Raw genomic sequence first — 15,016 nt, 5'->3', positions numbered from 1 at the left:
GTTGTCTAGAGCTTCCTCATATAGAATAGAATCGGGGAATTTTACAGTACAGAAGAAGGCTATTCATCACATCATGTCTATACCAACTCCTGAAAGAACTACTCCGGTTTCCCATTATGTTGTCCTGACTCCATAGCCCTCTAAATTCACCATTTCCGAATGTGTGTATCCATAAAACCTGTGGCACCAAAGGACATAGGTGAAGAAAATTTGATTTCAAAAGCCAAGTCAGCCTCCTGAATAAGACCAACAAGGGGGGCACTACACCATGGCACTGGCAGCACAGAAACTCATCCGAATGACAATGAAGTGAACAATCACCAAACCAAAAGGCAACCTTTGGAAGATGGCCAAATCTTTCATATTGTCAATGTCTTACACCAGATCAATAGTAGAAGCTGATTAGAAGCTTTTATAACCACCAGCATTGTATGTTCCCTAAAGGCAGGTTAACACATCGCGAAACCAAATTTGACACAGAAGCTTTTGCCAACATATTACCAAGGCACATCCTAAAAGATGTGTTACCCAACAAGTGGTACTCAATGGGATAATCTATGGGAGACCATCTCACAACTTTTCATGGAATATCAATTCCAGTAGTGAGACAATCACACTTCAGTTCCAATATGTAAGTTCAACTTGGATTCTCAGTATTCTATCTGTAGTCTAGCAGTGATGGAACTCACAGGGTGCACAGATCTCAGCATTGTAACTCTTCATGAGAGTCAAACCACAACCACAACGTCAAAGATCAGAGGGGAATAAAGCATGGCCAGCAAGCAGCTGGAAAACTATCACATCTACCCATCAGACAGACAGGGCAAGTCAGAAATCCAGTACTTGGATACCAGCAAAGACTAATGAGAAGTATGAAGCCATAACCAACCATGGTGCTGCAAAGAATAGGAACAGAAGTCAGCTCAGGTCATTGTAAGACATGCCAACCACAAGCAAAAATAGGGAGGGTGAAAACTGTGACAAATTTGATGCTGAGTGGAAGAATTCAGCGGCAAGCTAACCAAGTTGTTAGCTGAGAATGACAGAGAATAATACGTACCATTCCTGATGTCATATTGTATCGAAGAGTGTATCGGAGTTTTATCCTTAAAGTATGTGATAAAGTACAGAGTATTCTACTGACAGGTTTGGGGTATATCAGAGGGTATTATACTGAAGGGTTTAGGTATATGAGGGAGTATTATGTTGAAAGATATGGGGTATATCAGAATGTTATACTGAAGGGTATGGATTATGTCAGACAGTTCATGCCAGGGTAAGAGTGCATTGAAGTGTGCTGTAGGGAATGATGGGGTATCTCTTCATATTGAGTATGTGATGGTATTTGATAAACAAGGGTATATTTGTTTTTCAATGTACATTTTGTGTTCTATAAAACAAAGATCTGCGGATGCTGGAGATCTAAAAAAAAATCAGAAATTTCTGCTGGAACTCAGCAGGTCTGGCAGTATCTATGGGAAGAAAGCAGAGTTAACATTTCAATTTTAGTGACTCTTCATCAGAACTGATGGCAGCTTGGAAAAAGTGCTGAATCCAAAATGGGGAAGAAAGGCAGACCTTATGTTTTGTCGATTAAAAATTGATCCTAAGCTTCCAGTTCCCTGCTACTTTGACACAGCACCCTGTTCTCATGCCAATGTTTCTATGGCAGGGCTGCTGCACTGTTCCAGCAAGCCTCAGCATAAGCTCAAACAGCAGCATCTTCTTTTCCATTTGGGGACTCTACAGCCTCTAAGATATAACATCGTTCAATAACTTTAGAACTTGGATTCTATCATTCCCAGCTTTTCACCCACTGCACATCCTGGTTCCCATGGGCTGCTTTCCTCACAACCAACATGTTCTCAGCCTAATATCACAGGGTTTGTTTTCATCATAGACTACCCATTCTCTGCTACCCTCAGCTCTCATTATCACCTATTCAGCTTCTCTTTTGTCCTGGCTTCTATCAATAATCCCTCATTTACCTATCCCTTTCACATCTCTCTCTCTCTTTCTCTCTGGGCTCCATCTTTACCTATCCATTTACTGACCCTTTACCACTACTCCACAACCTTGGCTTCATCGTTAATACCATTTTTTTTCCCTCTCTTCTGTCAGTTCTGATGAAAAGGCACTGGACTCAAAACATTAACTCTGCTTTCTTCTCACGAATTCTGGATCAGTGGTGCTGGAAGAGCACAGCAGTTCAGGCAGCATCTGAGGAGCAGTAAAATTGACGTTTCAGGTAGAAGCCCTTCATCAGGAACAAAGGCAGAGAGATAAGCTAGAGGAGGGTGGGGGTGGGGGGAAAGTAGCATAGAGTATAATAGGTGAGTGGGGGGAGGGGATGAAGGTGATAGGTCGGTGGTGGATGAAGTGGAAAAGTGGAAAAGAAGATAGACAGGTAGGACAAGTCATGGGGACAGTGCTGAGCTGAAAGTTTGGAACTAGGGTGAGGTGGGGGAAGGGGAAATGAGGAAACTGTTGAAGTCCACATTGGTTGAAGTGTTCCGAGGCGGAAGACGAGGCGTTCTTCCTCCAGGCATCTGGTAGTGAGGGAGCGGTGGTGAAGGAGGCCCAGGACCTCCATGTCCTCAGCAGAGTGGGAGGGGGAGTTGAAATGTTGGGCCACAGATGCTGCCTGAGCTTCACCAGCAATTTCAGTTTGTGTTTGCGATTGTTTCTTTCACATATGTAATGGGGATTTGTAACAGTTCTTAACGAATTCAGAGGGTGCAATTGGCTGTGGCCCAGGCTATATCTAGAATATTTCAAAAGCAGTCAGGTAATCAGTTGATAGACCGTTGAGCATTGTGTGAAAACATCTGGTCCCTGGTCACCTTAAAGAAAACATAAATGACAAGTGTGTATTTCAAGATTGTTGCTTTTGCAGGAACTGCTGGTTCGTGGGGCCTCTTGTATCTTGTAGAAACAGCTTTCCCTGGGCACTGCTGTCCTGTCTGCTGGTGGTTAAAATGTTTTCCTTCAGTGTAATTTACAACTCGGTAGCTCTCACTCCCTTCAGGACATTTCATGACGGTGCCATAAATTAGCTGAAGCCACACTGTCTAACCAGCTGCACCGAACCCAATACCCACAGCATCAGCAACAGCCTGCACTCCTCACTAGAGTTGTATCTCATCATCCTTTTGATAATCAGTTCTGAGCTGGAATATTCCAGCCCCTGACTCACACAAATTCATTGTTTTCCTTAAGTTTCAGGGGAATGGAAGGCTCAGAACTTTGTTTTAATTTAAAATATTCACCTGAATGGGAATTGCAGCTGTGGAACACTCATTCACTCTCATTCCAGAATGTTCTACACAGGGTCAGGCTTGTGTGTGCTCTTGAACCCAATCACCAAGTGCAGGGCAGAAGACGAATTCCTGACACCAGCGTTTTCATGAGAAGGTGGGGTTACAACTGAGTGGTTTACTTTCAAGGGCTGTTACAATCAGCTCCTTTGGAGATGGAGTGGAGATGATCTGCTGGATGGACCAGATGCAAGTTTCCTGAATGAGCCTGGACGCAGAGTCATAAAGTATAGAAACAGGCCCTTTTGGCCCACTGTTGCAGACCAACAAACTACACTAATCCCAATCACATGCACTTTTTCTATTACCTACTAAGTCCTGACATTTTAACTGTTCATCCTAATGTTTCTTAAATATTGTGAGAATACCTACCTCCTCCAACCTCTCAGGCAACATGTTCCACACTTCTATCAGCCTTTGGGTGAAAACACTATTTCTGAGATCTCCTCTCCACTTACTCCTCACCTTTAAATGATACCTTCTGCTGTTAGGCACATCTGTCATGGGGAAAAGTATTATTATGATCTTCTCTGTCTAAACTTCTCATAGTTTTGTGTGCCTCAATCAGATTCTTCCTGAGTCTCCTTTGCTCTGAGTCAAGAAGTGTGATGCTGGAAAAGCACAGCCTGGTCAGGCAGCATCTGAAGAGCAGGAGAGTCAATGTTTCAAGCATAAGCTCCTCCTCAGAAATTCTCCTGTTTCTCGGATGCTGCCTGACTGGCTGTGCTTTTCTACCATCACACTTAGAATCAAAGAGATGTACTAGCCTCTACCACATTCTCTGGCAGCTCATTTCATACACGTACCACCTTCTGTGTGCAAAAATTGTTCCGTATATCTCTTTTATATCTTTCCTCTCTCACCCTAAACCTATGCCCTCTAGTTCTGGACTCCCTGACCCCAGGGAAAAGACCTTGCCTGTTTATTCCATCCATGCCCCTCATAATTTTGTAAACCACTATAAGGTCACCCTCCAGCCTCCGCCACTCCAGGGAAAAAAACCCCAGCCTGTTCAGCCTCTCTGTATAGCTCAAATCTTCCAACCCTGGTATCATCCTTGTAAATCTTTTCTGAACCCTTTCAAGTTTCACAACATCTTTCCAATAGGAAGGAGACCAGAATTGTATGCAATATTCCAACAGTGGCCCACCCAAATGTTCTGTACAGCTGCAACATTACCTCCCAACTCCTGTATTCAATACTCTGACCAATAAAGGAAAGCATACTAAACGGCTTCTTCACTATCCTATCTACCTGCGACTCCACTTTCAAGGAGCTTTGAACCTGCACTCCAAGGTCTCTTTGTTCAGCAACACTCCCTAGGACTTTACCATTAAGTGTATAAGTCCTGCTAAGATTTGCTTCCCCAAAATGCAGCACCTCGCATTTATCTGAATTAAACTCCATCTGCCACATTTCAGCCCATTGGCCCATCTGGTCCAGATCCTGTTGTAATCTGAGGTAACCCTCTTCGCTGTCCACTACATCTCCAATTTTGGTATCATCTGCAAACTTACTAACTGTACCTCTTATGCTCGCATCCAAACCATTTATGTAAATGACAAAAGCTAGAGAACCCAGCACTGATCCTTGTGGCACTCCATTGATCGAAGGCCTCCAGTCTGAAAAACAACCCTCCACCACCACCCTCCGTCTTCTACCTTTGAGCCAGTTCTGTATCCAAATGGCAAGTTCTCCTTTTATTTCGTGAGATCTAACCTTGCTAATGACTCTGATCTCCAGCATCCTCTCTGCTCCAAGGAGAACAAACCCAGCCTTTCCAGTCTCCCCTCATAACTGAGAGTTTTCAGCCTAGGTAACATGCTGGGGAATCTCCTCTACATCCTTTCCAGTGTAATTACATCCTTCTGATCGTGTGGCATTCAGAACTGCACACAATTTTCCATCTGTGGCCTTACCAATGTTTTATAAAGCTATAAAGACTTCCTTGCTCCTGTATTCTTTGTCCCGACCAATGAATACAAGCTTCCCTTTTGCCTTCTTCAGCACCCTGTCTCTCTGTGGAACACGTTTGCAGATCTGTGGACTTGCACAATAAATCCCTTTATTCCGCAGTATTCCCTCTGGACCTACCATTCCTTGTGTACATCCTTCCCTTATTAGATCTCCCAAAATGCATCAGTGTGCACTTATCAGAATTAAATTTGATCTACCATTGCTCCACCCAAACTACCAGTTGATCAAAATATTTTTCGAAGAATCAGAAAGCTATCTGATTATTTCTAAACAAAAAGTTCTCAACTAGCCATATAGGATTTCAGCACATGATCTTTGGAGTGTTTAGTCCAGATAAAATTATTCGGAGTCCACTATCAAAACCATTAAGCGACTGTTCCTTAATGAAAGAGTAGTGTGGTGGTTATATTATTGAATAAGTACACTTGGGGCCCGAGCTATTTCAATGTACATGTGAAAGTTGCTGCTCAGTGAATCTACGCTAAGCTGGCATGCCTGTTTGAAAGTTTTAGTCTTTGATTTGTGGACTCATTGATGATTATCATAAATTAAACATGCCTGGAGTTGTCAAAACAAGCTTCTATAGGGTTGGCACTCAAGTACTGCTTTCATTGAGCTGACATATAATGGGCTACTTCAGAATACTCAGAGACTGAGTTTGAAAGCACGATTCTCAAATGTCACACATCTTACGAAGTGAGCTGAGAAGAGGAATGTTTAATTTTGTTTAAGACAATGGTCTGAAAGGGTTAATATTGAAGCTACATTAAACTTCACATAATCTGTTGTTGTCGCACAGTATTGGTTTGGAGAAGGAGTGACTTATTGTAAGATACCAATGGAGTCAGAGATGACTCCATTGGGATAATTACTAAATTTGTATTAGTAATATGCCAATTAGCCAACTTCACTATCATAACCTCCCTGCTCAAACTCTGCCTCAGATAAAAAAGGCAAATATTCCATATGCTTCTTAACCATTTTATCCATCTGTCTCAACATCTTAAGGGACCCATGTACGTGAACACCAGTGTCCCTTCAATACTTGAGTGATTCTCAGGCCCTATCACTCACCATGTATTTCCTTGTCTTGTTTTCCCTGCCCAAGTGCATCAGCTTGTCTGCATATGTACATTCACCCTCTAGCTCTTTTTTGTGTCTGGCCCAAGAGCTTATATTTGAATCTTATGTTGAAATTTCGACTCAAGATTCAATTAGATTCAATTCCCTACAGTGTGGAAACAGGCCCTGTGGCCTAACCAGTCTACTCCGACTCACCGAAGAGTAACCCACCCAGACCCATTTCCCTTTGGCTAATGCACCTAAAACTATGGGCAATTTAGCGGGTGAGGTGCCGGAAGACTGAAGGTTGGCTAACTTGGTGCCAATGTTTAAGAAGGGTGGTAAGGACAAGCCAGGGAACTAGAGACAGTGAGCCTGACGTCGGTGATGGGCAAATTGTTGGAGGGAGTCCTGAGGGAAAGGATGTACATGTATTTGGAAAGGCAAGGGCTGATTAGAAACAGTCAACATGGCTTTGTGCATGGGAAATCATGTCTCACAAATTCGATTGAGTTTTTTGAGGACGTAATAGAGAGGATTGATGAGGGCAGAGCAGATGTGATCTATATGGACTTCAGTAAGACGTTCAACAAGGTTCTCCATGGGAGACTGATTAGCAAGGTTAGATCTCATGGAACACAGGGAGAACTAGCCATTTTGGATACAGAACTGGCTCAAAGGTGGAAGACAGAGGTGGTGATGAATGGTTGTTTTTCAGATTGGAGGCCTGTGACCAGTGGAATGCCACAAGGATTGGTGCTGCATTCTCTAATTTACATGAATGATTTGGATGCGAGCATAAAAGGTACAGTTAGTAAGTTTGCAGATTACACCAAAATTGGAGATGTAGTGGACAGCGAAGAGGTTTACCTCAGGTTACAATAGGATTTGGACCAGATGGGCCAATGGACTGAGAAGTGGCAGATGGAGTTTAATTCAGATAAATGCGAGGTGCTGCATTTTGGGAAAGCAAACCTTAGCAGGACTTATACACTTAATGGTAAGGTCCTAGGGAAGGTTGTTGAACAAAGACACTTTAGAGTGCAGGTTCATAACTCCTTGAAAGTGGAATCACAGGTGGATAGGATAGTGAAGAAGACGTTTGGCATGCTTTCCTCTATTGGCCAGAGTATTGAGTATAGGAGTTGGGAGGTAATGTTGCAGAGTGGTACGTGCATGGAATGAGCTGCCAGAGGATGTGGTGGAGGCTAGTACAATTGCAACATTTAAGAGGCATTTGGATGGGTATATGAACAGGAAGGGTTTGGAGGGATATGGGCCAGATGCTGGCAGGTAGGACTAGATTGGGTTGGGATATCTGTTCGGCATGGACAGGTTGGACTGAAGGGTCTGTTTCCATGTTGTACATCTCTATGACTCTATGCCTCCATAATTAAGATATTGAAATTTGTGAATAAAAAATTTTTTCAGAAAGACATAATTTTGGAGGTATTTCAGGGGCAGCTGGTGTTTGACATTTCAGGTTTGAGAGGTACAGTAAATCTGAAAGAATGGTGACAGCCTCTCAGCAATGTACATTTTCAACAATATTCTTTGGTGGTTTAAAAATTTTCAGAGACTATAAAGACCTCGAGGCACTGCACTTGGTGTATGAAATGGCTGTGTTCTGTTTTCAATAGCTCCACATGTGGAGAGAATGAAACTGCGTGTTTGCCATTTGGAAAATGTTGTTAGTTAATTAAAGTGATGACATCCCTCAGCCGCATCATGAGGACCACTCTAACCATAGTTTTAGTGAAAGGTGTGGAATTACTCAGTCTGCATTAACCAATCATCCTCATATGATCTGTTCAGTCAACCATAATAGGCTTAGGTCAAGTTAAATCTATTCTGCTTTGAAATATTTCCTGCCTTTAGTCTTTTTATTTGAGGATTTGAATCAGTAAAAGAGTTGTTTATCATGATTGCATGGATGGCTGGAAAGATTCACTGAGTCTGGCAACATCTGTAGACAGAGAAAGCAAGTTCTGGTCCAGAGTACTTTGACAATGAAGTCATATGAACAGCCCCTTGAATCTATTCCATGGTTAATCTAAATACTTCACCATCTCGCTCACATCAACTTGCTTATCAATGATCAATTTTACTTTTATCATAAAAATATTTAAAGGCAGGCTATGGAATCTCAGGTATGTTAATGAATGACCTGTATCGTATGGTGAGATGTGTGACAGGATCAGATGGGATTTTGGTGAGACTCCTCTTGACATCAGGAGCAACTTGCTCCATCTTTTGTGATTTTCATGAGTGGTGAATTGAGTTTCTCACTAGGGAGTGGAGAATTGCCAACTGAGGGGGTTAAAGTTTGTTAAACACATTTCAAAATGGTGGCAGGTGGAGCAAACAGCATCCAGACTCTTGAACCCAGATCTAATCAATTCCACCTGCTTTCCTTCCTTTCCTTTTTTCTTTCTTTTATTTATTCTTTCTCCAGTTTTAACAAAAGTTTTTTAGGTTTCTTACTTCCCTTTTGGAGACTGTGGAGACAGCGACTGCAACGGAGTGTGGCAGTGGCTCGGATCCAATGCAAGGCTAGATGGCAGCAATGCCGATATAACGATGAGGTGGCAGTGGGGAAGGGTGACAGCAGTGGGGGTCAGTAGCGATGGGGTAGTCTGGGCCAAAGCCTTGTGAGTGACGGGGAAGTCTGGCACGCACAAGTGGATCTTAACTCACTCTGTTGGGGATAGTGAGCACACTTGGAGAAAACCCAGCTTGGAACATCTGCAAACCCGTGGCTGAAGAAAGAACTGTAATATTTGACATTTTAACTTTATTTCTTGACTTTTCTATTTCTCTAACTAAAATTTTGGACTTAGGAAGAATGTGTGGTGCCCTTGTTCATTTTTCACTGTGTCCCTGTACCGCGTACTTGAGTACACGTGACAATAAAATCTAAACCTAAATCTAAGCTTGCGGATGGTATAATTCACCTCGTTAATATTCAACTTCCTAAATGATACCTTTCTGTGTTGGTGTTCATTTAAACCGGCCAAAGGTGAGTGTCAATTATTATTACATCAAAAGTCTTGTGTCATGTGGTCAGCCCGTGTAGGAAATGGAAAGGGTGACCTCATTGGTCACTTCACTGGGAGTTCAAGTTTGGTTCATAATTGTGCACCTAACCAGGCAAGTACTTGATTGAGAATTTTCATGCCCATACTTTTTAGTGGGCTATTGATGTTGTACGGAACATGATGCCAAATTAAGCTAATCCCTTCTGCCTGCCCTTAGTCCACATCCCTCCATTCTTTGCATATTCATGTGCTTATCTAAAAGCCCCTTAAGTACCTCTATTATGTCTGCCTCCACCAGCACCCTGGCAGTGCGTCCCACATTCCTACCAGTATTTGTGTAAAAGATTTGCTCCACCCATCTTCTTTGAACTTTTCCTCTCTCACTTTAAATGCATGACCCATAGTATTAGATATTTAAACTCTGGCTCAATAAGTGATGAAGGCAAGCATGACAAATGACTCCTTAGCCACCCATCTATGTGTTGCAAACCTCCAAGAATTGTGTACTTGAATGCCTAGGTCTCTCAGTTCTTCCCAAGGTCCTACTTTTAATTGTATAAGTCCTACCCTTGTTTGTTTAATACCTTGTATTTATCGAAATTAAACTCTATCTGTCACTCTTCAGTCCATTGACCTAAGTGAACACGATCTCTTCGTAATCTTAGATAACAAATCTAATCTTAGATAAGAAACAGACAATCAATTTTTCAATGTATAATTTCAGTTACATCACACTACAAATTTTTGCTATAAATTCTGTGTTACGATCGAGCCCTCCACAATCACCTGATGAAGGAGTGTCGCTCCGAAAGCTAGTGTGCTTCCAATTAAACCTGTTGGACTATAACCTGGTGTTGTGTGATTTTTAACTTAGATAAGCAAGTTAGCATTAAGGCACTTTACCTGAATGCTTGTAGCATTCATAACAAAGCAGATGAACTAATGGCACAGATCATCGTGAATGATTATGAAGTGGTAGGCATCACAGAGACGTGGTTACAGGGGGGTCAGGACTGGCAGTTAAACATCCAAGGGTTTTCAACTTATCGAAAAGACAGGGAGGTGGGCAGAGGGGGTGGAGTTGCCTTGTTAGTTAAGAACAAAATTAAATCTATGGCACTGAATGACATAGTGTCGGATGATGTGGAGTCTGTGTGGGTGGAATTGAGGAACCACAAAGGCAAAAAAACCATAATGGGAGTTATGTACAGACCTCCTAACAGTGGTCAGGACCAGGGGCGCAACATGTATCGCAAAATAGAGAAGGCAGGTCAGAAAGGCAAGGTCACGGTGATCATGGGAGACTTCAATATGCAGGTGGACTGGGTAAATAATGTTGCCAGTGGATCCAAAGAAAGGGAATTCATGGAATGCTTATAGGATGGCTTTTTGGAACAGCTTGTCATGAAGTCCACAAGGAAGCAGGCTATTCTGGACCTAGTGCTATGTAATGAACCAGACTTTATAAAAAATCTTAAAGTAAGGGAACACTTAGGAAGCACCATCATAATATGGTAGAGTTCAGTCTGCAGTTTGAAAGAGACAAGGCAAAATCGGTGTAATGGTGTTACAGCTAAATAAAGGTAATTATGAGGGCATGAGAGAGGAACTGACGAAAATCGACTGGAAGCAGAGGCTAGCGGGGAAGACAGGAGAGCAAAAATGGCAGGAGCTTGTGGGTATAATTGAGGACACTGTACAGAGGTTCATCCCCAAGAAAAGAAAGATTATCTGGGGAGGGATTAGACAGCCATGGCTGACAAAGGAAGTCAGGAAATGTATTAAAGAAAAAGAGAGATCCTATAAAGTGGCCAAGAGCGCTGGGAAATCAGAAGATTGGGAAGGCTACAAAAACAAACAGAGGATAACAAAGAGAGAAATCAGGAAGGAGAGGATCAAATATGAAAGTAGGCCAGCCAGTAATATTAGAAATGATAGTAAAAGTTTCTTTCAATACAGAAGAAACAAATGACAGGCAAAAGTAGACATTGGGCCACTTCAAACTGATGCTGGAAGTCTAATGATCGGAGATAAGGAAATAGCACGAGAACTTAACAAGTACTTTTCATCAGTCTTCACAGTGGAAGATGTGAGTAATATTCCAACAATTAAAGGGAGTCAGGGGGCTGAATTGAGTATGGTTGCCATTACAAAAGAGAAAGTGCTAGAAAAGCTAAAAGGTCTTAAAATTGATAAATCTCCTGGCCCCGATGGGCTACATCCTAGAGTTCTGAGGGAGGTGGCTGAGGAAATAGCGGAGGCGTTGGTTGAGATCTTTCAAAAGTCACTGGAGTCAGGGAAAGTCCGGATGATTGGAAGATCGCTGTAGTAACCCCCTTGTTCAAGAAAGGATCAAGACAAAAGATGGAAAATTATAGGCCAATTAGCCTAACCTCAGTTGTTGGTAAAATTCTAGAATCCATCATTACGGATGAGGTTTCTAAATTCTTGGAAGAGCAGGGTCGGATTGGAACAAGTCAACGTGGATTTAGTAAGGGGAGATCGTGCCTGACAAACCTGTTGGAATTCTTTGAAGAGGTGACAAATAGGTTGGACCAGGGAAACCCAGTGGATGTGGTCTATCTAGACTTCCAAAAGGCCTTTGATAAGGTGCCACATGGGAGGCTGCTGAGCAAGGTAAGGGCCCATGGTGTTCAAGGTGAGCTACTGGTATGGATTGAGGATTGGCTGTCTGACAGAAGACAGAGAGTTGGGATAAAAGGTTCTTCTTCGGAATGGCAGCCAGTGACAAGTGGTGTCCCGTAGGGTTCAGTGTTGGGGCTGCAGCTGTTCACGTTATATATCAATGTTCTGGATGAAGGGACTGGGGGCATTCTAGCGACGTTTGCCGATGATACAAAGTTGTGTGGACAGGCAGGTAGTACTGAGGAAGTGTGGAGGCTGCAGAAGGATCTAGACAGTTTGGGAGAGTGGTCCAGGAAATGGCTGATGGAATTCAATGTGAGCAAAAGCGAGGTCTTGCACTTTGGAAAAAAGAATACAAGCATGGACTACTTTCTAAACGGTGAGAAAATTCGTAAAGCCAAAGTACAAAGGGATCTGGGAGTGCTAGTCGAAGATTCTCTAAAGGTAAACATGCAGGTTGAGTCCGTGATTAAGAAAGCGAATGCAATGTTGTCATTTATCTCAAGAGGATTGGAATATAAAAGCACTGTTGTGCTACTGAGACTTTATAAAGCTCTGGTTAGGCCCCAGATTTGATCCCCACACCTCAGGAAGGACATACTGGCACTGGACCGTGTCCAGCGGAGATTCACACGGATGATCCCTGGAATGGTAGGTCTAACATACGAGGAACGGCTGAGGATCCTGGGATTGTATTCATTGGAGTTTAGAAGATTAAGTGGAGATCTAATAGAAACTGACAAGATAATACATGGCTTGGAAAGGGTGGACGCTAGGAAATTGTTTCCATTAGGTGAGGAGACTAGGACCCGTGAACACAGCCTTAGACTTAGAGGGGGTCAATTCAGAACAGAAATGTGGAGACATTTCTTCAGCCAAAGAGTGGGGGGTCTGTGGAATTCATTGCCGCAGAGTGCAGTGGAGGCTGGGACACTAAATGTCTTCAAGGCAGAGATTGATAAATTCTTGATGTCACAAGGAATTAAGGGATATGGGGAGAATGCGGGTAAGTGGAGTTGAAATGCTCATCAACCATGATCAAATGGCGGAGTGGACTCGATGGGCCGAATGGCCTTACTTCCACTCCTATGTCTTATGATCTTATGGTCTTATAACCTTCTTCGCTGTCCACAATACCACTAGTTTTGGTGTCATCTGCAAACTTACTAACCGTGCCTTCTATATTCTCATCTGAATCATTTAAATAAATGACAAACTAAATTGGACCCAGCACCTGTGGAACACCGCTGGAAACAGGCATCCAGTCTGAAAAACAACCCTCGCCATCACTCTCTGTCTCCTGTCGTTAAGGTATCGGAGGGTTGACTTTCATATGGTACCGCTGGCTGATACGTTGCTCCCAGGAGATGTCACTGACCAAGGTGGTGGCCTGGAGTCAGCTTGACAGGGGTTAGTAGTGCAGCCTCCTCTGACAGATCTCTAGGAAAAGGACTTAATACCTTTCAACCTCTTGATACCTGTTGGAGATTCACAGAACAATCTTTCCCTTCTCCATCAGTGTCCTTCATCAAAAAGGCAGCTTTCGAATGACCATGCTGACCTGGGAGCACAATGGCCTTAAAAAAATGAGGTAGATACAAGGGCTGCTGATCTTTCAGTGGTTATCAGTGGAGTAGTGAGTTGTTCTAGGAATGGCCTGTGATAAGATGAGACAGAATTTAATGTGACAGAGGCCACAGAGACAGGATAGATAATTAATGAGGTGATTTTGATGAAGTAGAGTGAGAGGACATGTCAATCTCGCTGCAAGAAGCCCTCCAAAAAGCTTCATGCAATTTGGTTTTAGCAAAGTAAATGTGCAATTCAGCCCTTTGCTTTTAAAGAGCAGTTTCAAAATCTCATGACCCTCTGCAACCAAACATGTTTCCTCATCTGTGCCTTAAAAAGACAATGTTTTATTTTTAAATAGTGACACTTAGCCTTAGAATCATTCACAAGGTGAAAGATTCTTTTCATATTCGCCCTTTCATGAACACTCAGAATGTTTCAATCCCATCGTCTCTTACTTACAAAACTTCAGTGGATACAAGCTCCCTCTATTCTACATTCCATCATGAGCTAAAATTTGATCTGAAACTGAATTAAACTCACCATATAAATACTGCTAGGGCAGTTCCCGACCTCATTACAGTCTTGGTTCAAACAAGAACAAAAGAGCTGAATTCCAGAGGCGAGGCGAGGGTGACAGCCTTTGATATCAAGGCTGCATTTGATGACGTGTGGCATCAAGGGGCCCTAGCAAAACTGAAATCAATGAGTGTATGGCGGGAAACTCTCTGCTAGTTGGGGTCACACCTAACACGAATGAGAAATGGATGCAGTGGTCAGATATCAGTCATCTCAACTCCATGGCATCTCTGCAGGAGTTCCTCAGGGGAGTGTCTGAGGCTCAACCATCTTCAACTGCTTCATCAGTGACCTTCCCTCCATCCTAAGGTCAGAAGTGAATGAACAATGGTCAGGACCATTCACAACTCATCAGATGTTGAAAAAGTCCATGTTCAAATGCAGCAAGTTCTGAACAATATTTAGGCTTGGGCTGACAAGTGCCAAGTAACATTTGTGCCACACAAATGCCTGGTAATGACCATCTCCTATAAGCGTCAGTCTAACCACCATCCCTTGATATTCAATGTTGTTATCATGCTGAATCCCCTACTATCAACATTCTGGGGATTACCATTGACCATAAATTTAGTGAGAGTCACCACATGATGCAGTAGCTACAAGAGCAGCTCAGAGGCTAGGGATACTGCTACGAGTAACTCACCTTATGACTCCTCAAAACCTGGCCAGCATCAAGACACAAATCAGGAGTGTGATAGCACACTCCCAACTTGCTATATGGATGCAGCTCCAACAACACTCAAGAAGCTTGACACCATTCAGGCAAAAGCAGCCCACTTCTGATGCTCAGTAACAGCAGTGTGTACAATCCACAAGATTCCATGCAGA

Source organism: Hemiscyllium ocellatum, chromosome 29 (genome assembly GCF_020745735.1).
Source record: "Hemiscyllium ocellatum isolate sHemOce1 chromosome 29, sHemOce1.pat.X.cur, whole genome shotgun sequence".
NCBI lineage: Eukaryota > Metazoa > Chordata > Chondrichthyes > Orectolobiformes > Hemiscylliidae > Hemiscyllium > Hemiscyllium ocellatum.
This window is presented reverse-complemented; position numbering follows the sequence as displayed.